The sequence below is a fragment of the Scleropages formosus genome, chromosome 13, assembly GCF_900964775.1.
Source record: "Scleropages formosus chromosome 13, fSclFor1.1, whole genome shotgun sequence".
In the NCBI taxonomy this organism is placed as follows: domain Eukaryota; kingdom Metazoa; phylum Chordata; class Actinopteri; order Osteoglossiformes; family Osteoglossidae; genus Scleropages; species Scleropages formosus.
Genome location: NC_041818.1, coordinates 8,704,031 through 8,728,494, shown reverse-complemented (window position 1 = coordinate 8,728,494; position 24,464 = coordinate 8,704,031).

Sequence of the window (24,464 nt, the reverse complement as noted above, 5' to 3'; positions counted from 1 at the left end):
GAAATGGAATGTCTGAATTCCCTACACCATGAAATGTCATAAATTAATTGATTGAGCAAGAAATAACTTTGTTACCACCCTAGACCTGATGGAGGGATACTGATAAGTACCCCTGCATCTCAAAGATCAAGGGAAAACTGGCTTTGCTTGTCTAATACTGCTCTTCCAAAAGTTGAGAATAATCTACAAATTCCATAAAAATGTAATGATACACAGCATCACTTGAAAAGAACAGCTGGGCTGGGTTTAAGTATTTTTAAAGTCCTTTGAGAAGTACATGTTAATGCAAAGAAGTCCTGACTTGTGCTACAGTATCTGGGGGACGTTTTTTGACAGGGATATATGCAGCTGGAAGAAACAAAATTAAACAGTGTGACACTGGCCTTTCCCGCAATAAATAAATAAATAAATAAATAAATAAGGTTATTTTTGAGGTTGGTTTGGAGGAGCATCCCTCTGTTACCTTTTAACTGGTCTTGGGTTCCTTTATGGTGCTTTGAAATCTTAATATTGGGATGTCCTCTGGAGGATTGCTTACAACAAAGGTACTGAGGTAGTTCAATTTTACTCAGAGGGTGGTGAGGACAACCCTCTGTTTACTTGACCAGGAATTTGTTGGATGGAGAAAAGATACAACTAGCTACTGAGAAAGAACTGCTGGAGGTAGAGTTAGCATTGTACTCCCTCATATACTAACTTTGGATTGTACCATAATTACCGAGTTTCCTCCATTACAGTGTAATGCTAAAAACAGGGATGTTAAGAACCACCAAAGCCTTTTATTTGTGGTCTTACATTTATTTTCATTCCATCAGCTCTGTTGGTTGTCTCCATGGAAACACAGCTTGTCCTACTCTGCATCTGAGATAGCAATTGTGAATAACCAGCTGCTATGGAGGTTTCATGTAGTTGCCTTTAAGAAATTTTTTCACACTTAACTGATATATTCACCTCATGTTTCTCTCCAATGTGACTTGCAGTGTTAAGCTACCTACAACTATTTACCCATATATGTTGCTGGGCGTTTCTTTTACACCGGAAAAATTTTAACAGAAGTACCTTGCTCAAGAGGGGGTTCGGTGATGCAGTGGGTTTAGCCTGTGCTTGCTCTCTAGAGGGTCTGGGGTTCAAGTCCTTCTTGGGGTCCCTCATGACGGGCTGCTCAGGACAAGCAGTTGTAGACATTGTGTGTGTACCTTGCTCGATGGTGCTACTGCCTGGTGAGACCAAAACCAGAGACCTTCAGATCTAAAGACAGCACCTTAAAATTTAAATTGCAAAATGCTTCTGCAGCTTTATGTAATTTCTTTTGGGATTAATAGTTTATTTCAATCTGTCTGTCTGCATTTAGTAGAATTGTATGCATGTCATGTAACTAATCATTAAAAACAAAGGGAAAGCTCATTTTTTTCTTTTTAAGGATCTAGTTGTACAATGCCTGTGGGGGATACCATCTACCAGGTCTTTCATTAACCATATCATAGCAGAAATAAAATATACAAATGTATTCAGCCAACATGTATAGTTTGTTTTACATCTTTAATGAGAAAGTGTTAAGTTGGTGATATATGGAGAGCACTGACTGTAACGTTTTTACTAAAGTTGTACTAAACGTATGGGGGGATTAAAACTTTTATATTTCATTGTCATTGTCTGTGTTATGCATTTGTCTAGGGGAGGAAATATAGAGCAAACCAAGGGGAGTTATATAATTTGATCTTTTGCATACATTTGAATATTTACTTACAATTTTGGAGACATGCCATAGCTAGGTAATTTGCTATTTTGATATACTCTATTTAGTATTTTGGAGATTAAGATAGTTTCATCTCTTATATGTACTACATATGAGCGTTGTCTTTATTTTTAAACATTTATATATTTATTTAAAGTTGTGCATGATTTTGAAAATTTATTTCAGCTTATTGTGAGCTAATTTTAGTTAACAGAATTTTTATTATTTTTGCTGACCTTTACTTAGTAAATGTCCTTGTCTGATATGAGGTACAATGGAAAATTTGTACAAACACACACACACACACACATTTTCAGAACCGCTTGTCCCATACGGGGTCGCAGGGAACCAGAGCCTACCCCGTAACACAGGGCATATGGCCAGAAGGAGAGGGGACACACTCAGGACAGGATGCCAGTCCGCCGCAAGGCACCCCAAACCTACCGGAGAGCAGGACCCGGTCCAACCCACTGCGCCACTGCACCCCCAATTTGTATAAACAGCAACAGGAAACTATTTATCAATTTATAAGAAGGCTGTCAAGTCATAAAACTTCTAGAAACACTAATCTAATGCTTCTAATTCTAATTATAAAATATCTATTGTTAGAATAATTTAACACTATCCCAGTTTAGAGCATGTCATACCTGTATTAGCTATTTTGGGCATTGATTGTTATCCTTTGACCCATAAATATTACATATAAAAATACAACACAATTATATCTTGATTATCCTGAAAGGGAGTTTGATCACTGGACCTTTCGTTAATAAGGAAAACAAAAACAAAAGAGAGTGTGAAATACTGTATATAAAGTAAACCACCTGACTATGTTGTATTTTATGGTCATAGACATGCTTCTTGTTTTCCCTAAACTAAAGAAGGAAATATGTAATCTTTGTAACAGGATTCTCTTTCTTAAAGTATTTAAAATGTAGTCATAAACTGTGATTCCAAAATCAGAGCAAGCTGCATCTAAATTCATGTCTCCTGGTTACTGTGCCAGTTGTAATTGTTCCTGAAATACACGTATAACACATGAATTATGCCAAAGGACTTGAAAGAAAAGTAAATAAAAGCAGTCTCATCAGGGTACAAGTAAATTAACTTTTTCCTCCATAGTTAATTAGTCTCTCTGTCCTCTGTGGATTAACTAATTCCCCATGACATGAACGCTTAATTCATGAAAAAGGACATATGAACAACACTATATTCTATCTAAAATAATTTTCATTTATAATTAACTTCTATAATTTCTTTTCTTCTAGGGGCTATATCATACCTACTTGTTTAATATGAATATGATATGTTCACTTTGTACATGAGGGGGTGCAGTAGCGCAGTGGGTTGGACTGGGTCCTGCCCTCTGGTGGGTCTGGGGTTCAAATCCCACTTGGGGTGCCTTGCGACAGACTGGCGTCCCATCCTGGGTGTGTCCCCTCCCCCTCCAGCCTTCCACCCCAAGTTGCTGGATTAGGCCCCAGTTCCCCACGACCCCGTATGGGACTAGTGGTTCAGAAAGTGCGTGTGTGTGCTTTGCACATAGCTTTGTGAAAAGATTGCCAATAAAAATAAACCTGAAATTGTCTTTTATGTTGTTAATGAGTTTTAAATGGAATTTAATTGCGCTGTAAGACCACAAATTGCATGGTAAGGAGGAATAGAAAAGGGGACAGCAAACATTCTTGTCTAATCCCTGTTGGTGAGCTGTCTTTCTTGGATCCTATTATTACATTCCATAATACAAGTTTTTGATTAGGTTTATGATTTGGAACTCTGTAGTGGAGTATTTTCCAAATGATCTTTTTGTCAACAAAATTGATGTAAAGAGAAAAATTCCAATGCAGGGATCATTTTATGATTAAAAAAAAAGTGTAGCAATCTGGGTCAAGCAAAATTTATTTTGCCAGAAACGTATTTGCTCACAGGGGGTGCAGTGGTATGGTAGTGCAGTGGCATGGTAGCTCAGTGGCATGGTCTGGGTTCTACTCTCTAGTGGGTCTGGGGTTCGAGTCCCGCTTGGGGTGCCTTGTGATGGACTAGCATCCCATCCTGGGTGTGTCCCCTCCGACCTTACACCCTGTGTTGCCGGGTAGGCTCTGGTTCCCCGCAACACTGTATGGGACAAGCGGTTCAGAAAATGCACGTGTGTATTTGCTCACCTCTAAGCTGTGGGGAATGTTTTTCATTCTCTGTAATAATGATGTGGTTGAAAACTTTTCCAAGCAGAGTGTGATTCCTCTGTAATTATGAAAATCATTATAATGGTATTTCTGATCTTTCTCCCAGTCCAAAAAGAGAGTACAGTATCTCAGCTGATGTTTCCAAATTTTCTGATACAGATATGATCAATCTGTTTTTTTTTGCCACATGGCCTAGTGATAAATGTGTTTTCTTATGAATTCTTTTGTGAGAGAAAATGCTACCTCCCATAACTATATTGTTCAGTACACACGTTTGCAAATAACTCTCCATTTTCATTAATTTTTTTGCAGCCCTTGGGTTTCCATTACCTGTTGATACCCCCTGCTATCTGATATAATGTTCGCACTGAAGTGCCCAATAACGATACTTGTTTTTATTCTGGGACTGACTCAAAAATGTTCTGTACTGCATTGTAGCATTGGTGTTCATCCTCTTAATTGCTGTCATTAGTTCGAGTGTAACACTGGACAATGTTGGTTGGATAATCTTTGTGTTAGTAGTTCTATATGATCCTGTGTCCCAGCAGAAGATGAAGTACTCAAGCAATGATGGAGGTGGATTGGACATACTCTCCGTAAGTCAGCTTCAAACACCACCAGACAAGCTCTCACGGGGAATCCACAAGGCAAGAGGAAAAGAGTTAACCACAAAACACCTGGTGCCAAGACCTAGAGGCTGACACTAAGAGACTAGGTTACACCTGGGGACAGTTGGAGAGAAAGGCACAGGACAGAGGTTCAGAGGACGCTTGTTGGTGACCTATGCCCCTGAGGGGGTAGTAGGCGTAAGTATGATCCTGTGACAATTCTTACGCTATGTACTTCCTGTACCTAGTTTGATTACATTAGACTTACTCTTTGTGTGTGTTGTGTCCTTTAGCTTATGTCCTGAAAACAAAAACAACTCTTCTGTCGTTAGTTTTCTTTGTCCAGCTTGAGTTAAAGTCATCTCACTGATCCTCAGGAAGTTGAAATTGTAGTTTATCAGTTCTGTTGCTATTTGCTTTACATTCCTTGCCTCATGTAGTCCTCACATTCCATGTATTAATGTTGATACTCTCCAAGAGGAGAATCCGCCTTGTGACTTCCACATGCTTGTGCTTTCACCACAATGTCATGTGTCTTCTTGTTTCATTCAGCTTAGTTATCAGGAGGTACCCGAAATACAAATTTAGTCCTAGAAAACTCAAAGAAATGCCTTATAAGTTGAAGTAGGGGTACTAAATGAAATTTCTAGGAGAGATAAATTCTCTTGACTTGAATGGCCACATCTTAAGGTTTATGTTCTCCTCATAGAAGTGAAAATGTAATTATCAGCAGTTTTATTATGTAGAATTGCTTCAACATTTATTAATAGGTTGAATATATTTCCACTGAAATGGACAGATCAGCAATCTGCTCTGACAAATTTAAAGTATTTTGATATTTTCATCAGGGGGGTGTGGTGGCACAGCTGTGAAGATGGTTTTGCCAGTGCCTGCTGTGTGGCGAGTCTGGGGTTTGAGGCCTGTTGGGGTGCCTTGTGACATAGTGGTGTCCCATCAAGGGTGTGTCCCCTTCCCCTTCAGCCCCATGCCCTGTGTTGCCAGGTAGGTTCTGGCTTGCCATGGCCCTGCTTTGGGCAAGCGGTTGTAGACGTTGGATATTTTCATCTCTACCAATATAACTCTTTTGCTTGCTTGTATTTTCCTCTTCACATCACAGTATGGTGTGTGCGCAGTTTCCCTGGAAAAGGGTGTATTCATACTAGAAGTACTGTGTGAGCTTTGAAGATTTTGTAACATGCAGCAGGAGGTAAATCAAAGCAATGGCAAGGTAGCCTGACTGCAGGGAGTTTTTCCTGGCTTTTTAAAAATGTTTACATGTTTGATTCACACTGAGAAATGTTTAGAGTATATGTTAATAGCCTAACAAGGCTCTTTTGACATCAATGCAGGTACAACAGTGCTTACGGCCACGCCACCCTGAAGCGCCTGATCTCCTCATATGTCAGAAAATAATCTAGCTGTACTCTCCTCCAAGCTTATACACCTGCAAGAAAAGACTGACAGACTGAATATATATGTGAAACAGATTGGTCTAAATATCAATACCTCCAAAACTAAAGTCATGTCCATCAACCCTATTATAAATACACAAGTGACTATAAATGCTAGCCAGCTTGAAATGGAGGAGGAATTTACTAATCTAGGAAGTGTTGTCAATTCTGATAATGCTGTCAGCAAAGATATCAGTGCACACCTTTTAAAGGCCAAAATGCCTTTGCTGTACTTCGGCCCATCTGGAAATCCAAATAATACAGTTTACGAACTAAGATTAGAATTTATAACAGCAATGTAAAGTCTGTCTTGTTATTGGGTCCAAATGCTGGAAAGTGGTCCAAAGTGACATGAAGAAATTACAGCCATTCCAAAATAACAGCCTCAGAAGAATCTGTGGTATATTCTGGCCAGTAAAGATATCTAATGAAGAATTGCATGAGAAGACCAAATGTTATAATGTGACTCAAGAGATAAAGTCCTGGCTGGTGAGATGGTTTGGGCACGTACTAAGAATGGATCAGCAACGTATCCCAAAGGTTGCCCTCAGATGGACACCAGCAGGGAAGAGAAAACAGGGAAGGCCAAAAACTACTTGGAGAAGGACTGTAACATCTGAGCTAAAGGAGATGAATTCTACATGGGGAGAGGCACAACATGTTGCAAATGATAGGGAGACAAGACAACCATTGGTTGAGGTTTTATGTCCCAAGCCAGGGAGGAAATGAGAGAGAGCAGGTAGAGCAGCAGTTCCAGTACTTTGTACTGAACTGCATGATCTGTAGCTGTGCATTAACTCTTCATCTTTTGAATTAAAGCAATTTTATTTACACCTTACGTATATGTCCTGTCACATAATCTATTAACAGCTCATTGATTGTATATGGTCTGTGTTTAGTATTCCACGTGCTTGCTACAAAGGGGAAACTACAGACACACACACACACACACATTGTCTGAAGCCACCTGTCCCAAGCAGGGTCACGGCAAACCGGAGCCTAACCCGGCAACACAAGGGGCAAGGCTGGAGGGGGAGGGGACACACCCAGGCACCCCAAGCAGGACTCAAACCCTAGACCCACCAGAAAGCAGGACCTGGCCGAACCAAAGGGGAAACTAGTATAATTAAAACATTATTCTCCAATAAATTTTTCTTTATAATAGTGTGCTATTAATGTTTGGTAGACATGGATACTTTTTGTCTTTTAAGCTCCATTTTAGTAGTCTTGGGGAAGACGTGGAGCACCAGGATGCCTTAACTGAGTGAACATGTTTCCTGAATTACTTAGAATGAAGTGTAGAATCAAGAGCATTTTAAATTCAATTAAAAAATAATCAGATAATTCTTTCTTTCAGTTAAATAATTCTTTCTGCTAATGTAATGCACAAATTGTTTTTTGTATGAGATGTACAGTACGTTGCCTTGGAGAAAAGAGTCTGCTAAATGAATAAATGTAAATGTAAATAAGATAATGTCTGATGACTTTGCATGAACTAATTTTACTGCTATATTTAGTTTTCCCCTCTAGTGTTTTTTATTGTTGTTTTAACACTTGCAGCGTATGTAGTACATACAGAAATTACGCAAATGCTAGTAAACGTAAAAAATTCTGAAATCCTGTAAAAGCCACAAATAACCACAGAAATCTATCAGTTCAGCATAATACAAAAACCCTGTATATAACTACTGTTTGTAACTGTAAGTAAAAATTACGAAATTATTGAATTTAGTTAAAAAATTAATATTTTTTTATTCCGTTTACAGATTTTACAAATGTTTATTTCCAAGGGTACGAATGCACTGTCTGCAATCTTGTGTGATGATTTAGTAAGGCTAACACTGTCCACTCTAACAGTTGTATGCCTAAATCCAAGCAGAATTACTGTGTCTCAAGCCACTGGGTGAATAGGTTAAATAAAATGTGGATAAAAATTGTATAACTCCTAAAGGTATAGGAGTTAATTTCTTCCAGTCTTCTTATATTCCATCTGAGATCCATATAAGTAAGGGTAGGCAAGCAGGGAGTCTGGAGTATGTTAGGATGCAAAAAAAAAAAAAAAAAAATCACTTGAGTGCTTGACAGTGTTTTGTGAGCCATGAACAGGGGGATTTGTGGAATCTTTCCAGTCATAATTTCCAACCAGCTCAGACTGGTTCATACTCACATTCTGATGAGAAGGAGGTACTGTACATATGCAGCTTTGCTTCAGAAAGACATGGGGCCTGAACAAGGCAGGCAAAAAAACCTCCACTAAGTAGAATGTGCAGTCACAATGCTTATGCGTATTTTAATTGATTAAATAATGAATTAACACTTGCGCTTGATTCATTTTTCATATAAGACAGGACTGACCCTGTGTGACCTGGAACTCGGAATATATTGAAAACGGTACATACAAACTGAATCTGTCGCTGAAATGTATTGCCTTTATCTTTTAACAATTCTGACATGCCACTTGAGCACAGAGAGCCCTTTTCACTGGCCACTGTTTTTGGAATTCAAAATGTCAAATTCATCCTAAATGTGAAAGGTGTTCAACTTAAATTTATTTTATTCATACACTATTCAAAAATAATTTAATCGGCTTAATGCAACAAACATACACACACTGCGGGCAATTTAGAGTTCACCTGTAACAGTTCTTGAGGCAGTGGTGGCACGCCGGCACAGCGCATAGTGCTGCTGTTTCACAGCACCTGGGTGGTGGGAAAGGATCTGGGTTTGATCCCTGCTCAGTCTGTGTGGTGTTTGCATGTTTTTCCCTGTGTCTCTCTGAGTTTCCTCCCACAGACATGCTGTGCTGGTTCGCCCATAGCGTGTGAGTTATAGAGAATGTGTGTTCTGCTGATGTAAGAATGAGTGACTCATTGTAAGTAGTGTATCTAGCAGTATAAGTCACCTTGGTGAATGAGGTGTGGGCTGATAACGCTACATAGAGTGCTAAATAAAAAGTAATGCTAATGTAAGTGAAATCTGTGGAGAGGTGTAATCATGGGAGGGCATCTATATGTATATTTATTCTGGGTATATCAGTGTTCATTTTCTATTTTTACAAGTAACTATTGCTGCAGAGGTTTCTTTAGCAATGATGTTGAGGAGGAACCCATTTTGGGCTCTTATGATTCTTTATTCAGAAGGACTTACGCAGAATTACATTGCCTGTCCAATTTTGCTGCAAAAGCAAAGTAAAATGTCTGTCACTGTGTGAACTATTTCCTGAAGTGTGCACAAAGTATAATGAAATATTCAACATTTTCCACAGTTCTCATTTTAGTTTAGGTTGTCCTCTGCTAAAGATGAGATTCCCTTCCAGAACACCATTGTAAGTTGGCTTCGTCATAAGTAAACAATTCCCTTATATTGTGTGAACCATAAGAACATATTAACAGTTAATGTACATGAATTATATGCTGCATTTGTTTTATGTAAGGGGGGTGCGGTGGTGCAGCAGATTTGGCCGGGTTTTACTCTCTGGTGAGTCTGGGGTTCGAGTCCTGCTTGGGGTGCCCCGTGGTGGACTGGCGTCCCGTCCTTGGTGTGCCCCCTCCTTCCTTGGACCCGCCGGGCTAGGCTCCGGCTCGCCACCCGCTGAGGACAAGCAGTTGTTGAAATTGGTCTCTTGGTTGGTTGGTTGGTTGTTTTATGTAAGTGATTTCTGTAACAAATGGCTTTGTTATAGTTTTTGACTAATTTCATACAGTATTCATGTTAAAATAATCTTAATATAGAATAATAATACATATACACTACTGTCTTATGTTTTTGAGCCGCACCATCCATCCATCCATCCATCTTCCTCCGCTTTATCCGGGGCCGGGTCGCGGGGGCAGCAGTCCGAGCAGAGTACTCCAGACTTCCCTCTCCCCGCACACCTCCTCCAGTTCCTCTGGGGGAACCCCAAGGCGTTCCCAGGCCAGCCGGGAGACATAGTCTCTCCAACGTGTCCTGGGTCTGCCCCGAGGCCTCCTCCCAGTGGGACAAGCCCGGAGCACCTCCCCAGGGAGGCGTCCAGGAGGCATCCGGAACAGATGCCCGAGCCACCTCAACTGGCTCCTCTCGATGCGGAGGAGCAGCGGCTCTACTCCGAGCTCCTCCCGGGTGACTGAGCTCCTCACCCTATCCCTAAGGGTGCGCCCAGCCACTCTGCGGAGGAAACTCATTTCTGCCGCTTGTATCCGCGATCTCATTCTTTCGGTCATGATCCAGAGTTCATGACCATAGGTGAGGGTAGGAACGTAGATCGACCGGTAAATTGAGAGCTTCGCCTTACGACTCAGCTCCCTCTTCACCACAACAGACCGGTACAATGACCGCATTACTGCGGACGCCGCACCGATCCGTCTGTCGACCTGAGCCGCACCATTATACATTATTGATTATTTATTGTCATCTGCTATTTGTTTCTAGCACCACCAAAATACTCTGTTTTTCTTTTGCTACCCATTTTAAATAAAAAGTAACTGGAAAGGAGTCACACACAAAATGAATGATACACAAAATGCAGTTGCTGTTAAATGCCCAAAGCTTGACTGAAACCCAAACAATAAGGAATTTGCTGCCTTGCGGCAGTGCAGCCTGTTGATGTCATTGTAACCAAACATCAAGACTCAAATAAAAGTAGTAGTCACATGGTAAAGAAATAACTAAAAAGTCACAGTAAACTACTGTTTTATTTTGTTTGGCTCAGCACAACCCTATTGATATCCTTCTCTTATCTCTTGAGTCTCTTCTGCCCTCAAAGCTGAGCCAAGAGCATGAAAACCCTAAGAGCCGATTAAAACTCCTTCCTAGGCTAGGTAAGTTTAATACTGGGGATATTGGTACCCATATCTCAACAGGGTTAAGGAAACTTTTGCTTCCCAAAGAATGACTTTGGAGAAATGAATAACAGCTGACTCTTGGAAAAATATCATTCCCGAGGACACTGTTGAAAATAGTACATAGGAGCCATTTTTTTCTTTTCTTCCCTGACAGAGCAAACCAATGTCACATTTTGATTTGAAAACAACACTAAAGACTATAAATAATGTAACCATAAGTGTGTTTTAACATGCATGAATGCTTGCCAATGCAGCAAGGAAAGAGAGCATACCTTTAGTGTTGTACTGGACAGGGTAAGCTGAAATTCAGTTAAACACACAAAATCAGTTGTGAAGACAAGCCAGTATCGCACAGTGATCCCACACAGTAAGTGTCAAATGAGCAGTGATGAATAATGTATCAAAAGACTTAAGGATCAAGAAAGCAAAAGCATGAAAGGAGCATAAAAGATGTTAACTATGCTGTGCTTTTTTTTCCTCATGTACTTAAAGCTGATCAAAGTTATTTTTAAAATCCATTGCTCTGTTGAAGGGAAATTTGGACTTTTTAAACATTGGTTTTGGTTTGCTTTTTGTTTATTCTGCATGTGTGCATTCATGTGTTTAGTCATCTTTGTATGTTATCAACCACAAAGTAATGTTAAGCTACAACCACATTAAACTGTCTACAGCTAAAATGAAATCAAAATAAATCAAAATAAACTTAGCAAACCTGACAACTAGGTATATATTGGTGTATGTATACATGGATACCACTATGTATTTAACTGGGCCTTTTTGATGCTGATGTATGGGAAAATACTTTAATGTCAAGATGCAAACACATTTCTGTACATCAAGCCAATGTGATTCAATGTTGTAAAACATGACAAAGGCTAAAGGGGGTGAAATCTATTTGTAATAGGTACTGCACAGGCATGATTGTGTGTGTGTGTGTGTGTGTGTGTGTGTGTGTGTGTGTGTGTGTGTGTGTGCGTGTGCCTGTGTATAGACACGGGATGCACTGCAGAGATTATATTTCCCAGCTGGTGTGGGAATGCCTGTGGATCCCCCAAGAGGATTTGGAGACTGTGGCTGGGGAAAAGAAGGTTTGCTCCTGTCTACTCAGCCTGGTTACAGCTGCAACCCTCACCAGGACAAGTGGAAGGAAACTAAAGTGAACTGCAATTAACTAAATGATTTAACATTCAATACCGATAATATTCAATAAACGTTATTAAACAGACTTGAACTATTCAGTGTTGTCAATTTAAAGACTATTAAGCAATCTTGGAGTAACAGTGATTGTGGTAGTCAGTCTTTGGTTGCCTGCATCAATTGACCTGTTCAGATGGCGGCAGTACATTAGAGCCACTGTGGGCCTTACCACTGGCTGGTCTTTCCAGGGTGCCAAGACACCTTATAAAAAGAGAAAAAAGAAGAGAACAGCTCAATACTTGAGTTGAGATAAACTTCTGAAATACAAGATTAAAGAAATGGGTTTTACAGTAAATTCGGCTTGAAAGGTGGGGGTGGTGGAGTTGTCTTTCACTGCAGTAGAAGAGCATTTTACAGTTTATGGGCCCAAAGGCCACATTCTCTGCCACCCGCAGTTTTCATGCTGATCAACAGATCAAGCGTTATTATTAAGATTTAATTGATTGTGACTTAATGGGTGATGGAGGCATGGTGGCGCAGTGAGTTTGGCTGGTGCCTGCTCTCTCGTGGGTTTGAGATTCGAATCCCACTTGGGGTGCCTTGCGACGGACTGGCATCCCCTCCGAGGTGTGTCCTCTCCCCCTCCAGCCTTGCGCCCTGCGTTGCCAGGCTAGACTCTGGTTCGTCGCCACCATGTTTGGGACAAGTGGTTTCAGACTGCCTGTGTGTGTGTGTTAATGGTTGATCTTACAAGAAATTCCTAGTTGCAAACAGACTTCTTTTTGTATTTTTCTTTGCAAGTTCAGGTACAAGTGTATATATTCTTACTACAGGTATGTGCTGCTTTGCGATGTTTCGGGCAGTGACGGACCGCATATACGACGGTGGTCCCATAAGTATATAATGGACTGAAAAATTCCTATCAAAGAGCAACGTCGTAGCCATCGTATGGGTCATAATGCGATGCATCGCTCACATGTTTTAAGCATGTTTTGTAAACAAACCAACTGCGCTGCCAGACATATGAAAGTGTATACGATTTATGTCTAGTACATAATATGTGATAATGATAATAAACAGCTCTGTTACTGGTTTATGTATTTACTGTACAGTAGTTTTTATTGTTATTTTAGAGTGTACTCTTCCTCCTTAAAAAAAGTTCCGTGATGTAAGACAGTACTGTACACTCCATGGTGTTCGCTCAACGACAAAGTCGAACTGCAACTGGTTTCACAGAACGCAACCCCGTCGGTAAGTGGTGCACACCTGTATAGTAATGTAACCACTTGATCACTGTGCCAGAAAGGCCCAGACACATATCCAAGCTTTGCAGTAGGATGCTGTAATCAATGGTATCAAAGGCTGCAGCGAGATCAAGATGGATGAACATTATTGCAAAGCCTGAATCAGCTGACATGAGCATATTATTGGAGACTCTGACTAGCGCAGTTATAATAACATGTTGTGGAGAAAAACAGTTAGTGGTGATTCGACATGGTGTAAAAGCAGCATATGAACTGTAATTTGTGCACATTTACATCAGACTGACAGTTTTTCAAAATGTATTCATGCAGAGATTAAAAAGATGATCCAAAACAGTCCATCTGATCAACTAGCATAAACAAAGCACTTCCTGACTGACCCAGTTAAAAATTAAACAGGGTAGTTTCGATTCTTCATTGTTAACAAGACATTTGTCAGTGAAGAGATTTTTTAGTGAACAAATATGAAAAATTAAATTTCTGTTTGGAATTCTGCATCATTGGGGTCCCAAAATTGTCTTCAATTTGTTGTAAATTAGTGTTTGGATGTAAAAAACTTGCACTTGCTTAAAAGGACTTGCTAAATTAATTGTATGTTAATTAAATTCTTGTTTTGGTTTACAGATTAAAAGTATTGATTGATTCATAAACAATTGTCAACGGTATCTACTCCTTCATAAAATGCAATAAGCTTTTTCCTTGTTTTGATTATGTTCTTTTTTGTGTTTGATTGTGTTCATTGAGACTGAGGGCCGAGCATGTGGCAAAGTCTTCATTTTCCCCCTTAATCTGAGAAAGAAAAGGTTCTGATTCATATATATTTTTTATTTTCTAAATCAGATGTAATTAAGTTTTAGATGAGTGTTCTACAAAAAAAAAAAAAAAAAAAAAACACTGGAAATCACTGCTGATAACTCTCCAGTCCAGTGGAACTATGATGGCGATAAATGAGGAGTATCTATTTATACTATCACTATTTGAAACTCAATTCAAGTACAATCCAGGGTGGTACTAAACAAAAACTGGTTTTATAGCCTATAATATATACACCAGTGGAGAATTCACTCCTGCAAACTGGCAAAACTCTGTCATATGTATAATTTTTTTTGGTAATCCTCTAGCTTTTCTCTCAGAAGTGCACCCAAAACGTCTTGTTTGCCTCACTCTTGAGGAAGAATTCACTCTGCAAAGTTTAGAATATAGGGAAGACTGTTTGTAAAACACTGGCAAATAAAAGGTTGAAAAATACACAAATTGAAAACATTACTAAGTACTGGAGAGTCAGCCTGCTTTAATCTATAAATACAAACACTTAATTGTGTGACTTAAAATTCTGAGGTTTCAAACTTGAACAGTAGAACATAGGCACCAGTATACAGCCGAAACATTTGAAAATACACTAACAAGTATAATTTTGAGAATAAAAACCTTTAACTTCCATTTAGATGTTACCTACTTTCAATTGCACTCTAATGTTAATCTATTTTTACATTTCTCTCTTGTAATATATGAAGTCAAAAGGAATTGTGATATTCCTTCTTTTGATGTAATGAACTCAATTGTGTTCTCAGAGATGTCTGTTGCTTTGGAGAAAAAAGCATCTGCTAAATGAATGAATGTACATGTAAATCTCAAACTTCTTTTTGCAGTATGTATTTAACATAAAACCAAATATATATATATATATATATGTGTGTATGTGTGTGTGTGTGTATGTATATATGGTTATATATACCAACACATAGTATAAAATCAGATCTCACAATTTTTTTTACCCCTTTTTTCATTTTCTAGAAAGACTGTTTTACTGTTTTCCTCACTTGCCCTAGAAAATGCATTATTACTGAACTAATTATCTTAATGTAGGTCAAAAAATGGAGAAACTCCCCATTACAGTTGAGACTTCATTTCTTGAACATATTTGGTTAATGAATCTGAAACTTGTGTTTATAACAGCTGAATGAATGTTATGCTTTTTCTTTAAATCAAAAAACTGTGAATAAATAGAATAATTCTATTCTAATAAATTAGAATACTGGGAAGCAAACAAAGTTACTCTGAATGTTTTGCAGGTACAACACATCAATCATTTCCACATTGCATAGGTTGTCAAAACTTGTTAAGCAGCATTATGGGTTGCCTAGAAACAGATGCAGATCTCACCAGAGTTGTCCAAGAAAACTTAATTATGTCAAGCACCCTTTCAGTCATCCTAAAATGTGTCGGAGAGAATGCTGACATCAGGTAGTGACTGTCTTTGATTTTGATTGCTTACCGAAAAACATCTTTTATTACTGTGAATCACTCCATGTAATAAAGTGGATGAAAATGCCCTTTTAATATTTGTTCACTGAAGATTCAGGAGCCTTTGAAGTGTTTCCATAATACTTTATTTCCTTGTGCTGTCCCAGAAAACCCTTGAGAAATTGTTTGTGACATCAGTATCCATCAGGCTTTCAGACACTGCATGTTTGGTGCCTTTTTGGCATTTCTGCATTTTATAATAAAAATAACAGCAGAGATGAGATGTACTCTTATACCAAATGACTCTCCAGAGATGCAGGGAAAATAAAACGGTGACATTAGTGGTTAATTTGGTTATTCTCTCTTACATCAGTGTTATCAATCCATAGACTGTAAATATTGCATTTTCCAAACCTTTCCATCATCTAAATTAATGCTGCCACAAATTTGACGTTGAAAATCATATACACTTGTACCTCATGTTGAAAACTTTCTGTCCACATTGCAGCTTGTGTCATACCCTGTGCTTCCAATGTAGATGAGTGCTGAGACCCTGCATAGTATGAGCTCTTGATGAAAACAGTCTTGCAGTTCTGTCTTACAGCAAGTCTTTAACGGATTATAACATCATCTGGTGTTTATAATAGAAAGTAACTCATGAATAAATTGAAGTATTAAGGTGTATCCTTAAGTTTTTATTGATTGTGACATTGTGTTTGTAAGTTGAAGTACAACTGTAAACAAAATACTTTTTAGCTGTTGGAGACCACCATTTTCAAGACTGTAGTGTATAATCACGTTTCATTTTATAGGCATCACAGGAAACTGCAAACATTAAGTCAAATCCATGTGTGCTGTTGATTCCAACCATTGTAACTTGTATTTGGGGCAGCAGGTGGCATAGTGGTTAGAGTTGCTACCTCATATTTAAAAGGCTGTGCACTTTTGGAAAAAGAAATGTATACATTAATTTCATGTAATAAGTATCATCTAAATAACTGGTTATAAATTCAGTGTATGATGTACAGAATTCGAACTAATATTTTATTTTACCGTTTTTATTAAGAAATGTGTGACTGTATAGCATGAAGGAAAGCAAAATAAATTTTATACCTCATTAACTTGTTTTGATTGCATGCTAAATGGCTCTTAGCGATTTAATTTAATAAAAGAGGCTTAAAGTACCACATGGGGCTTTTAAAAGGATGTATAATAAATATGCTTTATTAAATTCTGAGCCTAATCAAGCTGTAATTTGCCAACCACTTTACTGAAAACCTTTAAAATGTACTTCTTACATTTTACAATATGTAGTGATACCCAGACATCGCTCAGGATTAAAGAGTATCTCTCCTAAAATGGAAAGAGTTGATCTGCTTTTATCCAAGATGTTCTGGTTGATGCACACACTGTGCTGAATTTAACTTTGAGTCCCTGGGGCCTGCTGCCTTTGTTTGAATTGTTTTACTTTCTTTCGATCTACGCTCATGCAGTGCTTGCTTAAGTGGTATAAAAATAGCTGTAATCTGAGAATATACTAAATGTGGTACAATCTCTACCTCCTGTTAAAAAAAATAATTAGGCAGAGAAAACAGGAAATTGTGAAATGGGTTAAACTATTGCTTAAAGATTGAATAGCATCAGCATGAATAGTGTTAGTTGTTATTGGTCACTAATCACATCAACAATCATATGTATTCTATTTCTGAGGGCTTTTTATTGGTGGGTAACTAGCGCCTCATGGCTCCTTGGCTATGGTTTTGGATCTGGATTTAAATCTTTGAGCAGCTGAATAAATGAATGAATGAATGAATATTTTATTAATCCCAGATGGAAATTGCACTAGGTTGCAGGAGTATACAATATACAAATGGAAACATGACAAGTACCACTCACTCATTAAGCGATCGCCACTCTGACAGCATGAGTCATTTTAGAGCCTAATGACTCCTGGTAGAAATGATCTCTTGTAACTTTTGTTGGGACAGTGTGGCTTGTCCAGTCTATTCTTGGTCTCTGTAGCTAGCTGGGCATGCAGAGGGTGAGAGCCATTATTCATAGGGTTTAAAAGTTTTTATCTGTGTGACTTCATCTGGTTTGCCCAGCCTAATTCCTAAGGTGGAGCCAGCATTCCTGATTAACTTCTGAAGTTTATTGGATTTATCTATACTAATGTTATTGTCCCAGCTTACAACTGCACACAACATGACACCAAATGCAACACACTGGTAAATCTGCAAGTGACTAGTCTACTCTTAAGGCACACGAGCCTCTTCAGGAAACAAATCAGGCAAATATAAACTTTCTTATATAGAGTCTCCAGGTGCAACCCCAGATACTGTTACATCCCAGACCTCCACATTCACTCTATCAATTGTCACTAGGTTCACTGGACCCTTGGGCCTCTTAAACTCCACTCTATCTCACCATATCCTGAGTCTTTATAATGTCGAGCTTCAAGCTGGTTCAGTTTGCACCACTCAACAAAACCCTTCATGATGTCTCTGTGTTTGAGTAAAATTATATCACTTATAAAACTACGCTTTCATTATTTTGGGGAAAGTAAACTACTACTATTATTTTTTTCTGGCTTCTTCTACATTGTCAGGTACCTAGTATTTAAAAAGTTTAAAATGTCCAGTTAGTTGCTCAATTCATAGAAATCCACTTCTGAAAGTAATCTACATAAAGACAAAAATAGAACATTCAGCAGATGTACAAGCAAGTGAATATGTAACAGCAAGAAATTCTACATACACACGCACACATTTTCAGAACCGCTTGTCCCATACGGGGTCACGGGGAACCGGAGCCTAACCCAGCAACACAGGGCATAAGGCCGGAGGGGGAGGGGACACACCCAGGACGGGACGCCAGTCCACCGCAAGGCACCCCAAGCAGGGCTTGAACCCCAGACCCACTGGAGAGCAGGACCCGGTCCAACCCACTGCGCCACCGCACCCCCGCGCCCCCCCCCATTCTACAAACAGTACACATGAATAGGACTATACATTGGGTACTCTAAGATATTCACCTACACAAAACATTTCTCTCACACTGAAAATTACTTTAGGTACATAAAATATTCAAAGTAAAACCCACAGTTGTTTTAGAATTCACCAGGTATAGCAAAACTTTATTCCCCTTTTTGTGTGTTTTTCACCCTTCACCGACAGTTGAGACAAGTTGCCACATTTTTGGTAATCTGTCTTTGTTCATCAAACACACAAGATACAAACATGACGGTACAGGACTAACAGAGAGCTAAAATAATAACTGTATATAACAAATAATGATTGTTTGTGTGGGAGCTTGTTCATCCAGTTGTGCAGCTCCTGACTGCCACCAGGTTTACCACAGTTAAATGCAAACACCGCAACTTTCCTTATTTGTTCTCTGTGATCTTAACTGTCATCTGTTTTTGGATCTCAGGTATGAAAAAGCACTTAACTGTATGTATTTCTCCAAGCTTTTCAGTAAAAGAAGCTTATACTGCATTAATTTATTTGAAAGGGCTTGTGTATAATCACATATACAGTACATACCTCAGTCATAGGGTAGAAATTTTCTCACTTGGAGAACAAAAGTGGTCGGCATTTCTGCTTATCACCATTACCTATTTACCCATCTAGCTAGCTAACTAGCCACCAGGTTAACTTTATTGTTTATTATAATTGACCATTAATTTGCAATAAAATAAGAAACATTTTGGAACATTCTTTGTCTAATACTTCTTACCTTCTATAAGTACTGTCTGTACAGTACATAGCAACAGGTATTATGATACTGTGCTATGTTACAGCATAATTCCACCTAACATGCAAATTTACAGGAACAAATTAGGCTTAATCAAAGAATGAGAATATCTGAAAATATTAACTATTAAACACACACACACACACATTTTCAGAACCGCTTGTCCCATACGGGGTTGCGGGGAACCGGAGCCTAACCCGGCAGCGCAGGGCGTAAGGCTGGAAGGGGAGGGGACACACTCAGGACGGGACGCCAGTCCATCGCAAGGCACCCCAAACGGGACTCGAACCCCAGACCCACCGGAGAGCAGGACTGCGGTCCAACCCACTGCACCCCCACACTATTGAACATGTTATTGTTATTTATCATTTGTTTATTATTAATGTAAAAATGACAGAAACAAAGAAACAAAAGAAAGAAAGAAGAAACAAAGTGATCAAAGACAAACACGTTAAAAACAATATTTTAGTTGGCAGTTTGATATCTGTTGCATATTTTTCAAAATGTTTTGGTGTAATTTTACCATTCATCCACAAGCAAGGTCTGACATTAGAAGATTTTTACACATTAAAGCAACAATGTATGGAATCTTTTGACAGTACTTAATAAAATAGTGTATAGCAATTCCAGATACCAGCCACTTTTATAAAATTCAAGGTTTCAGTGTCTGGTCAATAGTGTAATTTAAAAAGAGTTAATCTTGGACTTCACCCTTTTGCTATGTTTTTACTTTCTGTAAGCCCAATGCATATGAGGGGAAAAAAATCTGCTTGTCTGTAAAACCAGCACTTCATTTGGGCACAACTTTATATTAAATTTAAGTTTTTCATTTTGCAAAATGAAGCCACACATCTGTTTAATACAGTCATTGAAATGGAAAAAAATGCCATATTTATAAACTCCTTTTTATTTTTCTACTTGATGTAAGTGAGCATAAATAAATACTAACACTAAATCAGACTGAATTAAATGGCCTTTCAAGGACATTTTATGGGTTATGAAGTGGAAAATGCAGTCATTTGTAGCTGAGACACTTGGTTTTTAAAATATTAAATGTGTCCAATGTGTGATGTCCTCTACATCCGCCCACAGATGCTTAGTTCTAAGTAGAACATTTATGATGCATAAAGTTAGAGCACTACCCTGCTACCTAGTGTGATGCAGCATACTTTTGTGTCTTCAGTTAATTATAGACATTAATGTCAAGTCCAGCAGGGTTAAAGGACTCCATCCAGGGGTGGTTTTTCAGAAGAAACAAAAAGATGGCAGAAAGTTTAAAGAAAACTTGAAATGTGAATGATCTGAGGGAAAAAAAAGACTGTCTGACAAATATTCCGTTGCTTCCACTTTGTGATTTAGATGATGCTGAATGTTTAAATGCAGTATTGAATTAAATTCAGCTGTATTCAATTTATAGCACTCTTCTCACCTTGGCAACTTGAATAGCTGAAGAAAGTTCCAAGGAAAGATAGAATATGGAGTAGCAGCAGTTATAGTCTAGTATTAGAATAAGAAAACTGGCAGCTTAGGATAGGAAAGAAGAACTGCGGACAAGGGTAGAAAAATCAACCTACCCACTCCTATCAATCCTATCCACCCCCCAGGGCAGAGTGACAGGTGATCTGCGTGGATATCTCTAGCACAAAAAATCAGTATGTCTGTCGGATAGAGCTATATATGTGGAAGCTAAGGCTGGTATCCAGGGCCACCTTTGTCGATATCATTGGTAGAGGTAGGCAGTCGTCAGCTCCCTCTCAATGGGCCCAGTGGCTGTTGCAGGCAATTCCTGGCAGGAGGTTACCTGTCCAGAAGAGGCCAGTATGCTGGTGCCATGTGAGTCTTGCTGACAGTTTGTGTTCCTAAGGGGTCAAGACACCGCAGGGAATAAGAGATAAAAGAATCTTGTGAATACATTAGTTGAGATCAACTACTGATTGTCATACAAAACTTAAATATAACTTTCAAGACAGCAGTGGAGGGGGCATATTTCACCGTCTAAGGCAAAGCATTCCACAATTTAGGGGCCTGATGGCTAAATGCTTTGCCATGCAATCTTCACGCAAATGTCCAGAACTACGAGCCAACTGGTTTCTTGTGAATGCAATGCTCTACTTGGCTTACAGTTGGCAAGGAGCTCAGCAATGTCAGCTGGTGCCAGGCTATTGAGAACCTTGTAGGTTAGGAGGAGTATCTTAACGGTGCCTCTATATGAAATGAGTAGCCAGTGAAGTGGTCAAGGACTGGAATAATATGGCAGCATTTCAGGAGCCTGAAACAACCCTGGCTGCAGCATGCAGAATGAGTTAAAGGGGTGAGATGATGTAAAGAGGGCAGCAAGACAACAAGGAGTTTCAGTAGTTGAGCCTGCTGGAAATGAAGGCTTGGACTAACTTCTTGGTTTCCAGTCCAGAGATAAATGGCTTTAATTGAGAGATATTCCACAGGTACAGCAAGCAAGTCTTCATATCTGCTTTGATATGAGGCTTACAAGACAGCTCTGGGCCGAAGAGAACACTAAGATGCCTTAGAAAATATGTGGTGGTGAAATTTAAGTCCTTTAGATTCAACTGAGAGAGTTTGCTGCTCGGAAGTTTTGGTCCTAGGATCTGATCTCCATTTTGTCAATTTCTGAGGCAAAACAGTTGCCACTTATCCAGGTCTTGATATCATTCACACTGTGACATAAGTGCTTAGCAGCAAGCATATCTGAAAGTTTTATAGACAAACAGAGCTGTGTATCATTGGGATACTAGCGGGAAGTTATATTATATTTCTGAGAAATACAACCTAGGGAAACCAGATATAAAGAAAAGACCAATGGCTCCTGCACAGAATCCTGAGGTATTCCATGACAGAAAGGAAACAGGTACAACAGAGAGGAGCTGTCATTAAAGATAGAGGTATTAAAATCTGTTTGTAATTTAGAAATTAAACCACTTCAGCAGAGTACTGGAAAGACCCAGGGAGTTCCCCCACCTTTGCAACAGGATTCTGTGATTGTTGGCATCGAAGGCTGCAATGAGATCTGTGAGGCTGAGGACTAATGGAAAGTCTGAATAGGCTGACAAGAGGATCTCATTGGTGACTTTGACCAGGGCATATTCAGTAGTCTGGAATGGACAAAAATCAGATAGTTTAAAATAAGAGAAAAACAGTTTTGCAACAACCTTTTATAGAACTTTGGAAATAAGAGTGAGATTAGAAATTGGTCCGAAGTTGTTGAGTACAGAAGAATCCAGGGTCCGTTTCTTGAGAGATTGCTTCAAAATTGCTATTTAAAAGGAATCTGGAAGCACCCCAGATGAAAAGGGGGCATTATTATGCCGAGTATTCGTTCGATGGCAAAGGTAATTGAAGACTTAAGAAGCTTCCTTGGCTTGGGTAGAATTAGCAAGAAGTAAATTTCGATGATAGGATCAGCGTTGCCAACTCCCGCTCAACAACATGCTCAAATAAGGCAACACAATACTAAGGCTGTAATGTTTCATCAGAGCTGACAACAAGGCTGGGGTTGTCCTGTTCAGTCTGAAGTTTTATGTTGTCTATTTTAGAGTAGAAACTATCCAAGAAGGCAATGCTGGTGAACTCTGGTGGAGTGGCAGTAGTAGGGTCATTATTAGTTAACCTGGAGATTGTTTGGAATAAGAAGCGAGGGTTGTTCTAATTAATCGAGCTGCAGAAAGAGCTTTCCTCTAACAGATCACAGTCGGACAATGTGTGGTAATAATGCAGAAGATTTATTAGCTCTCTTTTTGTGCTCTAGACTAAAGTAGGCATTTATCATGTCTACCTTTAGTAGCAATAGTTATGAATTATCCTTTCTCTGATATATTTATAGTTTACACGGAATGGTCTATCACTATGTCAAAGTGTGTGCTTTCTTGTTTACAGATATTTGCTATTGCATAAAAAAAGTATCAGTCTGTACATATTTATCTTTTTTTCATCCCTATGTTTTTATTTCAACAGTTTTCTCTCCTGATTTCCTGCTTCTCTAAATGTTTTTGGTGTCTGCAGCTGCTGAAGTGCTGCAATATAAAAAAAGACATTGCAGGTCCATAAACCGTTCACAATCTGTGTCACTGGTTTAGAGCTTGCACATGAAAGCCAGTTGCTCTGAAGCAGAATCCGAACAGGATGTTAAAGTTGCCAAGAGAATGTAAAATTGCCTCCGTCGAGATTTAATGTAGCTTTTTCAAACAAAAGGAAAAATGTTTGCCCTATAGATGTCACTGTTTAATCAGCTATTTCTAGTTTTCTTTGCCAGCTCTTTGTGAATGCTTAATTTCGATATTCACACAACCAGCAACAGACGGAATGTCACAGGAGGGATCATGCAAATGTACGACTGAACATTGAAGTTAATTTGGGAATTACTGAAAAGTACACAGTTTTAAAACAAAGTGTCCATGTTACACTACAATTAATGTAATTGGCCATGAAATAGCTCTGACTTTTATTACATTTATTGATTTCATCAGTGAGATCAAAAATTATGAGCGAGGAGAATGTTCCAGTTCTAAGGTGATTTTTTTTTGACTCAGAAACTAATTTCATTTCATAAATCACCCTGATATATATTTGTCAAGGTCAGTTTTTGGCATCACAATTTCCAGCTGTTACTGATTAATCTGCAGTTTATGAGCTAAGAATATCTGACTTGAAACTAACAATGTATTACATGCAAATTCCAATATCTATGAAAATCAAGTTGAAACCCGTATTATTTTGAAGCATGTTTTGGCATTAAGGCCTTGCGACTGTGCGTTCAACATGGAGATGAGGTCAAACCAAACAAACAAAATACAGTACTAAAAATCCAGTGAGCATCTCATTTCATAATATAAAGCAAACAATTATATGGATAACAAATTCAATAAAATGTTGAAAAAATTTTATAAATGAGTAAGTAACAGCACACAATATACAATACAAGACTGGGAATATTATGTGAACTCTTATAGACAACAAAAGAAAACAAATATGTATTTTGGTACATATACACAAAACCACACACACACACACATTTTCGGAACCGCTTGTCCCATACGGGGTCGCAGGGAACCGGAGCCTACCCTGTAACACAGGGCATATGGCCAGAAGGAGAGGGGACACACCCAGGACAGGACGCCAGTCCATCACAGGGCACCCTAAGCAGGACTTGAACCCCAGACCCACCAGAGAGCAGGACTGTGGTCCAACCCACTGCGCCACTGCACCCCCCTACAATACACACACACACATTTTCAGAACCGCTTGTCCCAT